This window comes from Penaeus monodon, chromosome 42 (genome assembly GCF_015228065.2).
Source record: "Penaeus monodon isolate SGIC_2016 chromosome 42, NSTDA_Pmon_1, whole genome shotgun sequence".
NCBI lineage: Eukaryota > Metazoa > Arthropoda > Malacostraca > Decapoda > Penaeidae > Penaeus > Penaeus monodon.
Window position 1 is genome coordinate 24,307,459 of NC_051427.1, and position 9,808 is coordinate 24,317,266.

Consider the following 9,808-nt stretch of genomic DNA (forward strand, 5'->3'; position numbering starts at 1 on the left):
GAGACCAGGGGAGAGAGAGAGAGAGAGAGAGAGCCATTTAAGAGAGAGGAGACCAGTGAGAGAGAGAGAGAGAGAAAACCCCGTTTAGTGGGGAGGGGAGAGAGAGAGAGACCAGTGGGGTGAGGGAAAAGAGAGAGGAGAGTCCCCTTTGAGAGGGGAAGAGAGAGAGGGCCAGGGAGAGGGAGGGGAGGAGAGGAGGAGGGAGAGAGAGAGAGAGAGAGAGGGACCAGTGAGTGAGAGAGAGAGAGGGACCAGTGAGTGAGAGAGAGAGAGAGGGACCAGTTTAGGGGGGAAACCCGTGAGTGGAAAAGAGGGGAGAGAGGGACCAGGGGAGAGAGGGGAGAGGGAGAGACCGTGAAGAGAAAAGAGAGAGAGAGAGACCGTGAAGAGAGAGAGAGAGAGAGAGACCCGTGGAGAGAGAGAGAGAGGACCAGTGGAGAGAGAAGGGGAGAGGGACCAGTGAGAGAGAGAGGAGAGAGCCATGAAGAGAGAGAGAGAGAGACCGTGAGAAGGGGGAGAAGAGAGACCAGTGAGAAGAGAGGAGAGAGAGAGCCCGTGAGAGAGAGGAAGAGAGAGACCATTTAGAGAGAGAGAGAGAGAGACCGTGAGAGAGAGAGAAAAGAGAGAGAGAGAGAGAGAGAGAGAGAGAGAGAGGGGGGGGAGAGAGAGAGAGGAGAGAGAAAAGGGGGACCGTTTAAGGGGAAAAGAGAGAGAGAGAGAGGGGGGGGGAGAGAGAGGAAAAGAGGAAGAGGAAGAGAGAGAAGAGAAAATACTCTGGTACTTAATTGTCACACAATTATACTGATTTGATAATTGACCTTTATACTCAATATAAGGAGAATGGAACTTCAGTTTCTTAATAAACAGTTGCACATCAAAACTTTCAAAACAATTGAAAGAAATTTTATTCTAAATTTGACTTTAATACAATCTACTAAGGGTATTATTAATATAAAAACTAAGTTTTTGTATTAGTAAAATGAAAGGGCACGGGGTAAATTTAATAAATTCCTCTCAGCATTAAAAAAAAAATGTAGCACATCCTTTCATAATGTAAACCACTCTCCTCATTTTACAAACTTAGCTGTATCATTAAGCCATGGTCAGCCGACTTTCTTGAAAAGCTTTCTAAGGCCAATTCTTTTATATCTTGAAACAGTTTTGGTAGGCCTTACCCTTATTACTAGTTTTGATACCTGATTTTTTCCTTATTATTCCTATATATTTCTAGGGTGTGGGCTTGTCATACAGATACCAGAATTTCCAAATGACATTCAAATATGAGATGCAATAGAACTGACATACATGCCAAAACTTCACTATTTTCAATATATTCAGTATTTATAATAAATAAATATTATTTATATCAATATTCATTATATGAATATTATTTATACTTATATATCATATTATAAATATTATACAATGTAAATATACACATCAGATGCCCTTGAATTACATTGAAATGGTAATCTCAAAAGCAGTGTTATACTAATGTACTTATATTTTTAAAATTTTTTAAAACAAAGCGAGAATTTAGTTTTAATGTTTGTTTTACTTCACTACAACCCCCATAAACAATGAGAAGGGGGTTGGAAATTTCTTTGAACTTCAAAGCTGTGCCGCAAACTGCCGTCAATCCTCGCACAGTGCTGCATTTCAAGGACGACAGGGGTATCAAGTACCTCCTCATAATAAGTTCAGCATTTGTTCCCAATTCAAACCCTTTGAGGAACAAAGTAGCTACACTTGTATCATTTGAACTTTACTGCACAAGCACAATGAGAAAGTTAACCAATTCTATGTAATATACAAAATTATTTACTTTTCAAAGTTTGTTTTCATTTTTCCCTTTCTGGGAGGGATATTCAAACCTCAAACCAATGTGATTAATATGAACTCTTTTCAAAATTTCTTATCTAAATTTCTGGAAGACCATTTTTTCAACAAATTTTTATTTTCAACAGGATTAGGGAAAGCAACAAAAAAATAAGAAAACTTTATTCAAAATAGTTCTATATTACAACAGGAAAATAATATAACCAGCAAAAAGTAAAAAATTATACAAATAAAAAGAAATTTTCTAACATAAAATTATACACATACTACATAAATGAGGGGTTGCATTGCTGTAAAGAAAATGAAACTTGACTATCTAGTTGTAATTAAACAAATATATATAAAATAAACCTAAACTAATGAAAATCCATAGATAATTACAATTTGCTGAATATATTTACAAAATAATATGTAGCATCTTTTATACATGTACAAAAACAGTTTGTAAAAAAAAAAAAAAAGTTATCAATGAGAAGAATCACCAAACCTTTCACAGAATGAAATAAAAACAGAAATCTGGAAGTACAAGTGCAGTGAACATAAGCAACAATTAATGGACACTACACTACATCCAGGTCCCGGAGAAAAGCCCAGAATCCTAAGATGACATGAACTACGATTCCTAGTCAAACTGAAGACCAAGAGAAAATAGTGATAGTGAAGAAGACCCGAATCCCAAAATTTCCTGGAAAAACGAAAAACAATAATTGGCTGGAACAATTTGAAGCAACCACTAAGTACAACCAAAAACAAAAATAAACTCACGTGACCTGAAATCGATGATCTGATTGGCCGAAATCCTCTGGAAAATCGTATAAAAGGTCATCCAGGAGGCCAAGTAATTACTCGCAAGCTGGATTTGATAAAAGAAATGTCTCGCCAACTTTCTACTCGCCGCGCCCGCAAGCCTAGGAATTCTCCTGGAGTCCGCGCCTTGTCTTACGACGAGGAGGCAGTGGACGACCCCCAACCGTCCACTTCCAGGGGATATCCTCGCTTGCGGAATGCCCCAGACCCGCTCCTCTATCTGTACTCATCCGCCGACGAAGTCGATGATGAAGTCTCAGATGAGGACTATACACCTCTGAAACTCCCAAGGATGAGTCTTTGACTTGTAAAAATACCAGGATGTTTGGACATATACTTTGTTTCTTCATAGCATAACTTTTTTACAAAGAACTCACGTTTTCCTTCGTATTTTTTACAGAAATTGAAATCTCCGGCCATTTCAACGGTGACGACTCGGATTGGGAGGGATCCGAGTCCGACTCCGATGAATCGGCCGTGGATGACGACTTGGATATTGATTACGATTACGTCCCGCTGGTGGACACTTCATTGGATTCGGACGAGCCCCTCGCCGAGTACACAAGCAGACGGTGGGAGCGTAACGCTCCGGGGACTCCTGGCTTTGCTTGGTCGAAGCAGGAGAACTTCGACAGGCTTCACGGCTTTGAGGGGACACCGGGTGTGCACACACACCTTGACGGATCGTCCAGCCCTTTGGAGATATTCACTAGCCTTTTCCCAGAGTTGTTCAAGACAATTGTGAACGGAACGAATCGGTAAGCAACTTAGAATTTACCTTACTGTTTTTTGTACTCTGCCTTGAACATTTCTACGTCCTTTTTTGGAACACCTGTTTTACAATGTCTTTTTTTCTTCCAATTACAGGTACACTCAACAGAACCTGCACCCCTTCATCCCACATGAAGGGGTGGGAGGACACAATGGTGCGGGAGATCCGCTCATATGTTGGCCTTAGGTTCCTCATGGGAGTGCAGGTGAAGATGTGGCAGAGGGACCTTTGGTCGACGGACCCGTTGATGTCCTCTGCGGTGACCGTCGACGAAAGCTTGTGGGCCTTCAAGGGCAGGCATCAGGCCCTGCAGTACAACCCGAGCAAGAGGGCTCGGAGAGGCCTGAAGGTCTACAAGCTATGTTCGTCCGACGGTCCAGAGGCAGGGTATACGGCGGCCTTCAACATCTCTATGGGGCAAGATCGCGGCGAGTTTCCAGAGAGTATGAAGGCCGTCGACGACCTGATGATGAAGGCAAAGTTACTCGACAAGGGGTATCAGTTGTACACAGACAACTGGTATTCCTCCCCGACCTTTTCACTACCCTGCAGGCCGGAAGACCAGCGCCGTTGGTACGGTATGTACCAACAGGCGGGGTATGCCCTCTGACCTGCAGGCGAGTCGGGGACACATCGACTTCCGGAGCAGTAACACCGGAATGTTTTGCCTGCAGTGGATAGACAAGCGTCCTGTGACAAAGCTATCCACTGCTCATACATCAAGGGTCGTTACCCTGCCTCCCAACCGCCGAGGTGTGGAGAGGTCGAAGCCCGAGGTCGTTGCTGCTTACAACAACGGCATGAAGGGTGTCAATCTCTCGGATCAGCTAGCGCAGTCATATCCAGCAACCAAAAAAACCATCAAGTGGTATAAGAAGGTTTTCTGCTACTTGCTGGATATGACTACCGTCAACGCGCTGCCTGTCCACCGGGCCCTCGGCAGTAGAATGTCTCAGTACAAGTTCCGTACTGAGCTGGTCCAGGAATTGATGCAGCAAGGTAAGCATCTGATGTTTTGTTTTTTTGTATTCTGATTTGATATTTTTATTGGTGATTTTCATTCTACATGTCCATTTTTGAGGATGTAATTTTCAATGTCCTTTTTTCTTGCATTTACAGGTGGCCGGCCTGGCTCCTTCTGTCGGAACGCTCAACAGAACGTTCCTGAGGATCTCCAGCAGGCATACATGTCCATCAATACTCCCTTCCGGAGGTTTCGAAGATGTGCGTTCTGCTGGAGGAACGACCGCCTTAGGAAGGAGAACCGTATGTGCTCCTGTGGCACTGCCCTGGAAAAACATGCTGAAGCGTGTATATTGTACATCTGCGTAGCATATTTGGCGGAAACAAAATAAATTGACTACCACGCTTTTGCTGCTGCCAAAACAAACATTGATTACAATCACATCAGTTAAAAAATATAATATGGAGTAATACTAAGTAGAGACAATAAAATCATTAATATATTATTAGCAGTAAGGCTGAAAACTTCAAATGTTTCCGAAGTGAAAAAAATGGAGGTGGGTTATCGCAAACAAGCCCGCCGAGCGGAAATTTGGGAGATGAAGAGGTTAGGCGAAGTTGAGCGCACGTCCCGGTGGAGTGCAGCACTAGCTATTTTTCCAGAATAGAATAAGTGTTTCGGACTGTCAATTATATAAATATATAAATAATAATAATATAATAAATAGAAATAATAAAATATAATAAAATTAAAAAAAAAAAATTAGAAAATAAAATAATAAATTAAAATAAATAATATATAAATATAAATAAAATAAATAATATAAAATATAAAAAATAATAAATAAAAAATAAATAATAATAAAATAAATAAATAAAAATAAAAGATATATAAAAAATAGAAATAAATAAATAAAATATATATAAATAAAATAAATAAATAAAATAAATAAATAAAATATATATAAATAAATATATATATATATATATAATATAAAATAAAATAAATAATATATAATATATAAAAATAATATATAATATAATAAATAATTAATATTAATATAAAATAAATAATAAATAAATAATAAATAATATAAATAAATATAAAAATAAATAATAATAAATAAATAATATAAATAAATAAATATAATAAATAAATAAATAATATATATTTATTATATATATATATTATATATATATAAATTTTAGAATTTAATATATATATATATATATTAATTATATAGATTAGATAATTATATATAGTATTATATATATATATATATATATATAGTAAATAATAATATAAATATAAAAATAATATAAGATATAATATGAGATATATTAGATATAAAAAATATATGTATAAGATATAATATTATAAATAAATAAATGAGACTATAAAAATAGTATTGATATATATAATAATAATATATAATAGTAGATATAAACAATATTTATATATAAAATAATATTATATATATTAATAGATATATAATAAAATATCAATATATATATATATATATAAATAATTTCTAAATAGATATTATATATAAATATATAATATATATAATATTAATATATAATATTATATTTTATATATATATATTAATATATATATAATATATAGATATATATTATATAGATATATAATAATATATATATATATAATATATTATAAATATATTTAATATATATAATATATATATATATAAATTAAATATATAAATAAGATATATATATATAATAATATATATTATAATTTATAATATTATATATATATAATTTATAATATATTAATTATTATAGTATATATATAATTAATATATATATAAATAAATATATATATATATTATAATAAATATATAAAAAAATATAATATAATATACTATTAACATATATATAAAAATAAATAATAAAATATATATAATATTTAAAAATTAATATAAAAAATATTCAATATATAAATATATCATTCTATATATTAATAAAATCATTATTTATATATAAATTATAAGTAACCATATTATAATATATAATTAAAATATATTATACATAAATATTACATTAATATCATTATTATCATTATCATTCATTCTCATTAATATATATATATTAAATTTATAATAATATATTATATATAAGAATAAATAATTATAATATAAAATATTATAATATCTCATATAACCTTATATCTATTCTTTACATACTAAATATATAAAAATAATATATAACTTATAAATATTATATATACTAATAGAATCAAATATTATCTTTAAAATTAAAACTCTATATTATAATTCTCATATATTCTATAGATATATGATAATATATATAAATAATTATAAGACAGATATTACATTATCATAATATATAACTTATTAAATATTCACTTTATATATACTTATACTTTTTTATACTATATATATATATTCCATAAATTATATACTATAAATATATAACAATATACATATACCATACATACTAATATCTACAAAAATTAAAATTTAACTACATATTAAATATATAATTCACTCATACTACAATTATTAATCAATAATACTATCTCATACTACACTAATACTACAATCTCATATCTACCACACCATATAAAATATACTATATATATATATAATAACACAACAAAAAACATCAACTACTATATTCAATACAATAAAAAAAATTAAAAAAATTCTATATTCTAATTAAATTTACCCTTATTATATTATTTATATATTTATTTTTTAATTTTTTTTATATAAATATATATTTTTAGTTTATATTATAATCTTTTATTTCTTTTTATAAATATATATACCTTTTTTTATTTTATATATTAAATAATTTATTTTAATTTTAATTTTAGATAAAATTTTAATATAATTATTTTAAAATTTTTTATTTTTATATATAAAATATATTTTGAGAATTAAAATTATTTTATAATTATCTATTATAAAATTTTAAAATTAATTATTTTTATTTTAAATATATATTAATATAAATATAAAATTTATTAATTATAATAAATAATATATATATATTTTTATAATATATAAATTCCTTTTTAAATAATATTTTAAAATAAATTTTAAATATAAATATAAAATAATATAAATAAAAATAAACCCCAATAAACAAATTTAAATATTTATAAATTTAAATAAATAATAAATACATAAATAAATATAAATAAAATAAATACATAAATTTAAATTTTATTTTAAATATAAAATTTAATAAATTATAGAAAAATAATATATAATAAATTTTTAAAATTATAAATAATTTTTATATATATAAAATAAAATATTTTTTTATTTATATTTTTATATATTATAAAAATAAAAAAAAAATAAATAATATATATATAATATATATAATATTAAAAATACATATAAAATATATAAATAAAATAAATAAATATATATAATATAAAATAAAAAATTTTTAAAAAATAAAAAAATAATAAAAAAAATAAAAAATTAAATTTGAGATAAAAATTAATAATTAAAAATATTAATATTTAAAAAATATAAAAAAATTAATATATATTAAATATAAAAATAAAAAAAAATTTTTATATTTTTTTATTTTTTTTAATTATATAAATAAATTTTTAAATAATATTGAAAATAAAAAATTATAAATAAATTAAAAAAATAAATAAAAATTTAAATAAAAAAATAACTAAAAAAATTATAAATTTTAAAATTGCCAAATTTTTTTATACAATTTTTTTAAAAAAAAAAATATAATTACAAAAAAATTTCAAAACTTGCAATAAAAAATTTTAAAAAATTATATAATTCATAAATTTTTGAAAAATCAGAAAAACCAAAAGGAATATGGGTTTTCGTCTAAAAACCCATAAAAATTCAAAAATCAGACCAGTTTTATGAAAACCGAGTGAGTGACATAATACTTTTTACAATGTAAATTACATAAAATTACAAATTTTAAAAATTCAAAAAATTTTTTGGCCCCCCAAAAAAAATTCCCTTTCAAAAAAACAATAATTTAAAAATTATATCAAAAGACATCTTTTAACAACAAAAACAAAACAAATCCAAAAAAAAAACAATACCTCCTCCCCGGGGCCCACCCCTTTCTACAATTTCAAAAAAAAAAAAATGGAACCAAACAAAAAAACATTTTTAACCCAAAAAAAACAAACCCCCTCTTAACAACCTTTCTCAAAACCAAAGGGGCTTCAAACAACCACACCACAAGGCCCCCAACCCGGGGTTTTAAATCACAAACCCCTACTTAAAAACCCCATCCCCCCCCCCCCCCCAAAACACACCCAAAAACAAAACCCCCCCCCCAAAAAAAAAAAAAAAACCCCCCAAAAAAAAAAAAACCCCCAAATAAAAAAAACACACCACACAAACAATTAAACCCCACACACCCCCCAAAAAAACCCCAAAAACCCCCACCCCCCAAAAAAAAAAAACCAAACCCCCCCCACACAACATAAAAAACCCCAAAAACCCCCCCAATTAAAAAAACCCCCCCCACACACAACAACCCCAAAACACAACAAAATTTTCAAAACACACAAAAAAACCCCCCCCCCCAAAACACACACACAACAAAAAAACCCCCCCACAAAAAACCCCCCAAAAAAAAAACACACACAAACCCCCAAAAAAAACCCCCAATCAAAAAAAACCAACAAAAACCCCCCAAAAAAAAAACCCCCCCCAAAAAATTTAAAACACACACAAAACCCCCAAAAACCCCCCCCCCCAAAAAACCCCAACAATTAAAAAAAAAAACACACAAACACCCACAACAAAAAACCCAAAAAAAACACACCCCCAAAAAAAAAAAACCCCCCCCCCCCCCCACACCCCCCCCCCCCCCCAAAAAATACATTAAAACACACCCCCCCCTAAAAAAAACACACAACAAATTTTTAAAAAACACCCACACAACCTAAAAAAAAAAACACCCCAAAAAAACACACACACAAACAATTAAAAACACCCCCCAAAAAAACCCCCCCCCCCCCCCCAACCCCCCCCAAAAAAAAAATAAACCCCCCCAAAAAAAAATACCCCCAAAACACACACACAACATAAACCCAAACCCCCACACCCCTTTTCACACACAAAAAAACCCCCAAAAAAAAACACACACACCACACAAAACAAAACCCCCAAAAAACAAACCCCCCCAAAAAAAAAATTTCAAACCCCCCACCCAAAAAAACAACAACCCAAAAAAAAAAAACACAAAACCCCCCCCCACACCCCCAAACACACCCCCCCCCCAAAAAAAAAAAACAACAAACCCCCCAAAAAAAACCCAAAAAAAATTTTCAAAAAACCCCCCCCCCCCCCCCCCACCCCCCCCTTTTTAAAAACCCCCCCAAAAAAAACCCCCCCCAAAAAAAAAAAAAAAAAAAAAAATAAAAAAAAAAAA